This window comes from Phasianus colchicus, chromosome Z, assembly GCF_987193195.1.
Source record: "Phasianus colchicus chromosome Z, bPhaCol1.hap1.1, whole genome shotgun sequence".
In the NCBI taxonomy this organism is placed as follows: Eukaryota; Metazoa; Chordata; class Aves; order Galliformes; family Phasianidae; genus Phasianus; species Phasianus colchicus.
In genome coordinates, this window is record NC_143476.1 from 76,059,845 (window position 1) to 76,070,641 (window position 10,797).

Sequence of the window (10,797 nt, forward strand, 5' to 3'; positions counted from 1 at the left end):
ATATGTATAGTATTGGAAAGGGCAAGAATGAGAGTGATGGGGTCAGCTGAATGCTGTCTTCTACAACTGGTAAATTAGGGCAGTCTGGTGTAGCTACTGCATATCAAAATGAGCACAGGCAAAAGAGGATGGATTTTCCATCTGTGTGCACTCAGGCACAGACCTCAGTGCCACAGATTACTAGAAGTACTTAAAGCTAACCTGAGTTTCCAGTTATGACTGGGAAAGAAAAATATGCCAGGGATTACTAAACATATTGAAATCTTCCTGGCCTGTGAAGATCTTGCACCACAAAAAGCATGGAGTCAAGAGTTTTTGTGGAAAGATAATTTTGCCTTGGTCTTAGTTTTTTTTATAGGTATCTACTTTTAATATCAAAGGACATGACTTGACACTACATAGATGTTTATTATGAGTTGATATTAGTCCTTTCATGTGCTTTTGCTTTTGGACTAACCTATAGCTTTCTGTTAAATTGATTTACCAAACAGAATTGATTATTTTGTGTGTTTAGCTCATTTTATGATTTCATTTTATGCCATTGTTGAGACTATCATTGCTGTTTTGAATTTAATATTTCTGAATTTAATATTTTCATGCTCTTAATATTTCTTAATTAATGATGTGAGCATTTTCAGGAGGGTATATTGTCTACCCCTTCTGGAAATCTGTACAGAAGGGATAAGATTAGTCACAGATGAAACTAGCCTATTACCTTTGAAAGTGTCATCATGTAAAGATAGCTGATCTCAGTGATGCCTGCACTGTTGAGTTAAATTCAGTAGGACAGGTGTGTCAGACACCTAAAGCAGTGAAGTAGTGTGTATAGAGTATGTAAAGTAGAATCTCAGAATTATAGAATCATAGAATCACTGAGGTTGGTGCAGATCTCTAAGATAATCCAGTCCAATGGTCCATATACCACCAACATTACTCACTAAACCATGTCTTTCAGTACAACAGCTAAACATTTATTGAATACCTCCAGGGTCAGTGATTCCACCACCTCCCTGGACAGCCTCTTCCAGGTCCTGACCTCTCTTTCAGAGAGCAAGTATTCCTAATGTCCAACCTGAATCCATTCACTCCAGTCCTATTGCTAGTTACATGGGAGAACCACAGCCACCCTTCAGGTGGTTGTAGAGAGCAGTAAGGTCTCCCCTGAACCTCCTCCAGACTTAACAATCCCAGCTGCCTCAGCCATTCCTCATAAGACTTGTGCTCCAGACCCCTCACCAGCTTCCTTACCCTTCTCTGAACACGCTCCAGGGCCTCAATGTCTTTCTTCTAGGGAGGGGCCCAAAACTGAACACAGCACACCAGCTGCAGCCTCACCAGTGCAGAGTACAGAGGGATGACTCCTGGCTCCTGCTGGCAACACTGTTTCTGATCCAAGGCACCACACCATTGGCCTTCTTGGCCACCTGGGCACGCTGCTGGCTCCTATCTAGCCAAGCATTGACCCATACCTCCCAGTCAGTTTCCCATCCTCAGTCTTCCAGCCACTCTGCCCCCAGCCTGTAGGGTTGCCTGGAGTTGTTGGGGCAAAGTACAGGACACAGGTCTTGTTAAACTTCATCCAGTTGACCTCAGCCCAGCTATCCAGCCTGTCCAGATCTCTCTGTAGGGCCTTTCTACCCCCAGACAGATCAACAATTCCTCCCAACTTGATGTCATCTGCCAATTTACTGAGGATGCATTCAGTGCCCTCATCCAGGTCATTAGTAAAGATATTGAACTGGACAGCCCCCCGTGTCACCCCTTGCCATGATTAATCCTGACAGATGAGTTAATCCTGACAAATTGCACATCAGTTTAAAGCATGTGGAGTTGCCTCCTTCATCTCCCCATCCAACTCAGGTCCTCTGAGAATCATCCAAATCCACTTTGGAAAGGAGATTTTCTTACATGGTGATTTAAGAGCAACGGATCTTGTTATACAATTTAACAAAGGGTAAGCATTTTAAACCCAATAATCTGTTTTCCATTAAACCTGTTAGTGACAAACAGAAAAGGACTAATAGGGATAACAAAGTTTCACAATAGATGTTGGCAAGATGTTTGAAAGTCCAACTGGGTCAGTATACACTTGCTTTCTTAGACGTGTAATATGAACCTCAGAGGAAGTAAAAGAGATTGAAAAGTGAAGTAAGGATTTCAAAGGAAAAGTACAGGAGCTGGCAGAGAGAAGTAAAGATTTTTGATGTGAAGAGCAGACCTGCAGGAACAGTATTCACATCCTTTAAAGCCAGAATGTCTTCTGAAAAAAAAATATGAAATTGATATTCAAGTCAGTGTTCAAAAGAGAACTCTCAAAAGCCAGAGAGTGTGTGCATTGTGTCCTCAGCAAAAGCTTTAGCACTCTCCAGTCCTGCTTCTGTCTATATATCTTAGCATACATTTACTGATTCCATATTGTTTAGACTGAGCTATATCCTAGTTAACATAGAGTACATACGTACTTTAAGTGATTCTCTGTCCAGATGAGCAAAATTTGTGCCTGATATCTGGAAATTATCACAGATACTCATGGGATATCAAGTAGATGGGGAAGACATATTCCCACTCATTTGTGATCCCCTAAATTTAGGTCCAATATGAAAACCTGTTAATTTATGTAGTTTTATGCCTTCTAAAACAACCAGTGAGCCCATCTCTCAGAGCATTAACATTGATACAGCTCCAATAACTGCTTCTAACAGCAGTAGGTACCTTCTCCCAGATATTTATCAGACAGGAGTTATAGGTATGCAACAAAAAGATGAGAAACTCTGTCTGTTAAAAAATATGCCTTTAACTCAAATTCTTGACAATTTTGCCTTACAGGTGTAGTGACTGTTTGGTTTGTGGAATTAAAATTCATTGCTTCTTCCTTTTTATTTGTCGGTCACAAAGAATTACTCAATCATTCGCTGGACATTTCTTTTCAAACCTGGCACCCTTAAGAAACCCTGCTTAACCACATATGAATTGTAAATGGATGAGGTGAGGTGGATTTCAGTCTTAATACATAGTTTTGGTTTGCTATTTTTCTTAAAATGTTTGCACATTGTAATAAAAAAAAAAAAAAAAAAAAAAAAAAAAAAAAAAAAAGCTTAGTCTCCAAAAGAATACTTTTCATTACATTCATAACTGCTAACTTGGAGCTACTTTTGTTCAATTATTTTTCATTTGCTGCTGAACCTTGAGTTAAAGATGAAATATCAGACTAGGCTGTAGGGGATAAACTTGGTAACAGGATTAAATGCCATCTAGTTGACCAGACGCACAAAGCATTCCTGATCAGATTGCAAAAATCTTACCATCAAGAAAAAATTTTAGATGACAACCTGGCAAACCAGTGATGATTGAAAACTGAAGGTACTGTGTACGAAGAGACAAACTGTGTTGCAACAGTGTCTCAGAATAATTGCTTTGCTTTCTAATTACATTTGTTGGTGCTTGTGTGTTATATCTATTGGCATGTTTCCAAATACTGAAAAACTATGTTGCAAAGAAGGTCAGAGACTTTGAATGAATTTTCTAAGATCCTCAAAAGACAGATCACTCAGATAAACTGCAAAAACCCAACTAACAGGTTTCTGAAGTTCCCGAGAGTCCCCAGAACCATATCACTAGTGTCATCGGAGGTTCTTCTTCTTTTTTTTTTTTTTTCTGACTGTGGGAAATTTTAAGCTGAAACCAAGAAGTTTGATGTGTTATGGCATAGTGTAAAATGACTAAAACAAGAGTCATAATCTCTTGACACCAGTGTTTTGTGAGCAGGGAAACAACAGACTGCACATCAGTGGCCATTAATATGGGCACAGAGATGAGAACACTCAACAAGCAATGTTCATGTATATAATTCCCCCATATGAATTGTATGTCATGGACAATGTTGACTCTCACAATTGCAAAATTTTACATGTGTTTTTAGGGCAAATTGAGATCCTTCAACAAGATGCAAAGGCTGTATGATGGAAGATTACATGAAGACGATGTTTATTATGGAGAATATCTCATTACTGCAGGAGGAATAACATTTAATGTGAAGCAACCTTAAGAATCTTAGAATCATTGAATGACTTGGTTTGGAAGGGGCCTCAAAGATCATCTAGTTCAACCCCTCGTGATGGGCAGGGCTGCTAACTCTAGATCAAGCAACAGATCAGGATTCCCAAAGCTCCATCCAGCCTGGCCTTGAACACCTCCAGGGACAGGTCATCCACAGCTCTCTGGGAAACCTGTTCCAGAACCTCACCTCTCTCTGTGAAAAATTTCCCCCTGACGTGTAATCTAAATCTACCCTTCTTTAGTTTGAAAGGTTGATTTCCTTCCTGTTTATAATCTCCCTTAATCTCCCAATCTCCGTATAATAATGAGGTCTCCCCTGAGACTGCTCTTCTCCAGGCTAAACAAGAACAGCTCCACAGCCTGTCTTCACAGGAAAGGTGCTCCAGTCCTCTGATCACCTTTGTGATCCTCCCCTGACCCTGCTCCAACAGTTCCACACCATTTCTGAGTTGGGAGGCCCAGTCTTGGATACAGTACTCCAGATGAGGTCTCAGCAGAGCAGAGCAGAAGAGAACAATCCCCTCTCTCTCCCTATTGGCCAACTCTCTGCTGATGCAACCAGGCCTTCCAGGCCGCAAGCACTGTGAGCTGGCTTACATCCAGCTTTTCATCCACCACAACCTCCAAGTCCTTTTCTGCAGGAACGTTCTATGGTTCTATGATTCTATGGTTCTCAGTGAGTTATTCTCCCAGTCTGTATTCATACCTGTGATCGCCTTGACTCAAGAGTAACAACACCTTGTACCTGACCTTGTTGAACCTCATTCTGTTCATGTAGACCCACTTTTCAAGCCCATCCACATCCCCTTGCATGGCAATCCCTTCTTTCTATTATGTCAAATGCACCACTCAGCTTGATGTCATCTGCAAATTTGCAGAAGGTACAATCCTCAATCCCATGATCTATGTCATTAATAAAGATGTTGAAGAGCATATGTTCCAAAATGGACCCTGGGGGACATTGCTTATCACCAGCCTCCACCTGGATATAGAGCCATTTATGACAACACTTTAGCTATGATTTTCCAACCATTTCTGGACCCCTCAGTTAAAAAAAAAGGCAGGGATCTCTTAGAAGGAGTCCAGTGAAGGGCCACAAAGATGATTAAAGGCCTGAAACATCTCCCATGTGAGGAAAGGCTGAGTAACCTGGGTCTGTTCAGTCTGGGGAAAAGAAGATTTGTCTCTAAATATCTAAAGGGATTTGAGAGGCAAATGCATGAGGCCAGGCTCTTCTTGTTAGTGTGTAGCAGCAGGACAAGGGGTAATGTCCTAAAACTTGAGCATAGAAAGTTCTGTACTAACATGTGGAAGAACTTCGTGCTAAGAATCATGGAGCACTGGAACATGTTGCACAGAGAAATGGTGGAATGTCCTTCTATGGAAACATTCAAAACCCATCTAGGCGCCTACCTGTGTTACCTATTGTAGGATACCTGCTTTAGCAGGGGGATTGGACTCAGTGATCTCTTGAGGTCTATTCCAACCCACATGATTCCGTGATTCCTTATCCACTAAACAGTTCACCCTTCAAATCTACATCTTTTCTATTTAGAGACAAGAATGTGATGTGAGACCATGTCTTTTGTATTCTTATGTTAGCAGACACTAAAAAAATGAACAGTTGAGAAGTTACTGTCTTTTAATCTTACTGTGTTGCTGGAGGAATTTTCTTCAGGGCAGACAGAATCATAGAATCATAGAATCACCAGTGTTTGAAAGGACCACAAAGATCATCTAGACTAACTGTACCACTATTTCCCCAATAAACCATGTTCCTTAGTACAACATCTAGACGGTTATTGAATACCTCCAGGGATGATAAGCCAATCATAACCCTGTGCAGCCCATTCTGGGCTCTCCCATTCAGAGAATAAATTTTTCCTAATACCCAACTTGAGCCTCCTTATTGGAACTTAAAGCCACTATCTCTAGTCCTATCACTAGTTATGTGGGAGAAGAGGCTGAGATCCACCTTGCCACAACCTCCTTTCAGTAGTCACAGAGAGCTATAAGGTCTCTCCTCTGTGTCCTCTCCATTCTAAATAATCCCAGTTCCCTCAGCCGCTCCTCTTAAGACTTGTGTTTTGGTCCTCTCACCAGCTTTGTTGTCCTTCTCTGGACATGCTCCAGGACCTTGATGTCTTCCTTGTAGTGAGGGGCCCAAAACTGAACAGAGTGCACAAGGTGCACAGCCTTACCAGGGCTGAGCACAGGAGGTGATCTTTGAATCACAGAATCATAGAATCCTTAGAGTTTGAAATTTGAACCCTTTAAAGGTTATCTAGTCCAACTCCCCTGCAATGAAGTGCAACATCCACAGCTAGAACAGATCACTCAGAGCCTGGTTCAGCCTGGCCTTGAAAGTCTTGAGGAACAGGGCACCCACCAAATCTCCGGGCAACCTGTTCCAGTGCCTCACCATCCTCAATGTAAAGACTTTTTCCTTACATTCAGTGTAAATCTACCCTCTAAGTTTGAAAAGATTACCGCTTGTCCTATTACCACAGACCCTGCTAAAAAGTCTGGCCCTTTCTTTCCTGTAGCTCTCCTTTAGATACTGAGAGGCACCTCGGAACATTCTCTTCTCCAACCTGAACAGATCCAGCTTTTTCTGCCTGGCCTTGTAGGGAGGTATTCCATCTATTCCATCCCCTGGAACCTTTTTTTGGCCCTCCTCTGGACAGACTCCAATAGGTCCATGTCTCTCCTTTACTGAGGACTCCACATCTAGACACAGTACTCCAAGTGAGGCTTCAACAGTGCAGCGTAGTGGGGCAGGATCACATCCCCTGCTGTGCTGGCCCTGCTTCTTTTGATGTAGCCCGATATATGGCTGGTTTTCTCAACTGTGAGGGCGTATTACTGGTTCATCATCCACCAGAACTGCAAAGTCTTTTTTGGCAGGGCTGCTCTCAATCCTTTAATCCCCCAGCTTGTATAGGTACTGGGGGCTTTTGCCTTGTCCATTCATGCAGTTACACCATCATAGAAAGGCCACTAGGTTGCTCAAGCAGGATTTTCCCTTGATGAAGCTATGCTGGTTCTCTTGTGCCATTTCCTTGCTTTCTGTGTGCCTTAGCACAGTTTCCAGGAGGATCTGCTCCACAATCTTTCCCAGCACAGAACTGATACTGTCAGGCTGGTAGTACCCAGAGTCATCCATTTTACCCTTCATAAAAATGGGGAAGATGTTACCTTTTTTCCAGTCACCTTTTTTCCAGTTCACTTGACTGCCATGACTTTTCAAATATCACGGAGAGTGTCTTGGTGATTGTATTGGCCACTTCTCTCAGGACTCTGGGATGCATCTCATCAAGACCAATAGACTTGTGGATATTCAAGTTCCTCAGGGGGGCCACACACCTGATCTATGCTCACAGTGGAAGAGACATTGCCCCAGTCCTCTCCTTCTGAACCAATCATATGAGGGCTGTGTGACAAGCAGTTATCAGAAAAGATGGAGGCAAAAAATTGCTGATTACCTCAGTTTTCTCCTTGTCTATTGTTACCATCTTGTCTGTGTCACTCATTTGTCGGGGTGCACCCTCTAGGAGTTTCCTTTTCTGGTTGAGGAACTTTTAGAAGTCTTTCTTATTCATCTTGGCACCCCTTGACAAGTTTAGTTCAATATTGGCCTTGGCTTTCCTGACCCCATCCCTATACAGCCTAGCAGCATCCTCATACTCTTCCCATGTTACCTGCCCCTGTTTCTGCTGTCTGTGTACTTTCTTCTTGTTCTTCAGTTTTACTAGCAGATCACAGCTCAACCATGCCAGTCTCTTGACTTCATTTCTTGACTTCTTTCACCTGAGGATCATCTCCCCACTCCTGCTGGCAGCACTATTTCTGATACAAGCCAGGGTGTCACTGGCCCTCTTTGACCTGGGCACACTCCTGGCTCATATTTAGCTGAGCCCTGACTAACACCCCCAGGTCCATTTCTTCCACACAGTCTTCCATATACTCTTCCTCAAGTCTGTAGCATTGCTTTAAGTTGTTTTGGCCAAAGTGTAGGAGCTGTCATTCAGGATTCAGTATCTTTATCGAAATCTTGGCAGTGTGTTCAATGACTGTCTGCCTGAAGCCCTGTTTCTTGTGTCCATCACACAGTGTTCACCCATTCAAAACAGTGTCAAGTTGTGTCACAAGCACAACTCATACATCAGAGTAAAATTCATAAACCAGTACATAGCACTTGTGCTGCAAAAATGAAGTTGCTGTTACTGACAAGCATGATGTTTAAGTGCTCAACACACAGCAGAAAAAAGGTTATTTTGCCACCACCTTTTCATCAAAAGACTGCTACTGTGCTCTACCAAAAACCTAGAACTTTACATGGTGAAACTGCTGGGTCAGTATTGTTAATTAAATAGACACATTCCCATATGTAGTCTCATACACAAATACACTGAAGGACACTCTATCTTTTAAAGTAAATCAGTTAGTTACCTAATTTATTCATATACAGCAAATTCTTCCAGAAATTTACCTAAAAAACAATTTAACATGGAGCACTGCATGAAGTATTTTGGGATGGCAAAAAAATCTTATAATAATACTAAATTAGATATGTGAAATAGGACTGAGTACACACTTTATTAATTTGCAAATGCTACCAAGCTGGGAGGTGTCAATCAGCCTGAGGACAGGAAGGCCCTACAGATAAGCCTCAGTGGGCTGGTTTGAAGGGCTGATGCCAGTTGTATGAGGTCCAACAAGACCAAGTGCTGGTTCTTGTACTTTGGCCACCGCAATCCTGGATAATCTTACAGTCTTAGAACAGAGTAGCTATAAGACTGTATAAAGGAAAAAAGATCCTGGGGAGTGGGTTGGCAGTTGGCTGAACTTGAGTTTTATGTTCCAATAGGGGAGATCATGTTGAATACTAGGAAAAATTTATTCTCAGAACATGGTGAGGTATTGGAACAGACTGCACAAGGAGATGGTGGAGTCACTGTCCTTAAAGATGTTCAAGAAAAGGGTACATATGGTACTAAATGACATAGTATGGTGGGTATAGTGGGGATGGGTTGATGGTTGGACCATATCAGGCAAATCCAACCCATGGCGTGGCACAGTCTGTCCTGCAGCTGCCCTCCTGTCCCTTCTCCATCATGGCAGTAGGCCTTCCCTGCCAAGTGGCCCAATCTGGCTTCAGGTGCACACCTTTTGCAACAGCAAACAGCAACAACCAAAAATTGGTGTGCGATTGACACTGTCTGGACTGAAACAAGGGCATGGGCAGGGCACAGTGCAGTGCTAATGCATGTTATGACAAATAGTGTTATGCAATTTTATACATTGGCTAAACACAGTCCAGTGAACAGTCAAAGACATGCAGACTTGCTTTCTGTTTTGATAAAGAAATTTGAGAATAGGTTTCAAGATTCCTGAAAAAAACCATCAATTTTGTATATGTTTGTGACTTAATTTTTGGTTGATATAAACACATGGCCTGCAAATTTCAAATGGAATGTATAGAGTTGCAATCATATTTCAACTCAAAAATCTGATCATGTCTCTTATCACACTTTTATAAGCCCTGACTTACCAGAGAAAAAATATCCTTTTCTTCACAATCACACCTTATTTACATCATCATTTTTTGGCAGTACATACATTTTTGAACTTTGTCAAGGACAAAGGAAAGGAAGAGTAAAATTTAATGAAAAATCTCTGACGAACACCTTGAGAACTCACCAAGAATCACAGCCACTTCTGGCAAACAAACCTGATGTATTAGTTTCACAAGAACAGGGTTGAATATCCTTCCGGTTTTACTTCATTTTTTTTTTTAAATGGTTTAATAATAATAATAAAAAAAAAAGAAAAAAGTTTTATCACTTGTATACTTCAACTATATCATGTTTCATATGTGGCCCAATACAATTCTCTTCACTCAGTGTAGCATAGGTAAGCCAAAAAGTTGGACACTTGTGGACTAGATGATCTTAACGGTCTTTTCTAAACTTAATGATTCTTTGTTTCAACAGACTTAATTATTCTTTGTTTCAACAAACTTGATGACTTTCAGTACCAAATCAAGCCGATCTGTAACTGAGAAGCCAGATTTTGCTGTGATCACCTCTGAAAGTGTACCTATCTAGTGCAGAAACTTGTGAGACAAATTATGCCAAGGTAACCAACATGCTAGATGTAAATATGCAGTATGCTTCAAATAATTCTGCTCCTTCTGTCATTTCCTGAAATACCTAGGAGGTGCAACATTCAGTAAGCTCTTCAGTAATGTCTGTCATTAATGAGAAGATATGAGAAGGGGGAAAAGAGTGCAGAGTGGCTAGTGAAAGAGAGGATTAGAAGTCAAGGAGTACCATGTCCTATCTCTGATAGAAGAAAAACCATGAAAAATGGATTTTAGCCTTTTTTTTTTTTTTTTTAAATTGCATTGAAAATTAATCTTAAAAAAAAAAAGTGGCTGATTTTCATAAAAATACTTCCATTTCCAGCAAACTCTAGATCAGACATAGATCATACATAGTAGGACATTTGGTAAGCACTCCTCTGTGACTAGACAGGACATTGGTATTACAGGATTGTGACTCACCATGAAAGTAGTCTCTGATAACAGTTAAGTCATTACAAGTTTTGTAATGCACCTTATATCACTGAAAAGCAAACAAACTACAAAAGACGTATATTAGATTTAAAAAATTTTAATCAATAAAACATATGGAATAATTTTACAGGAAAAACAGAATGCTGTGCAGAACGCTGTGA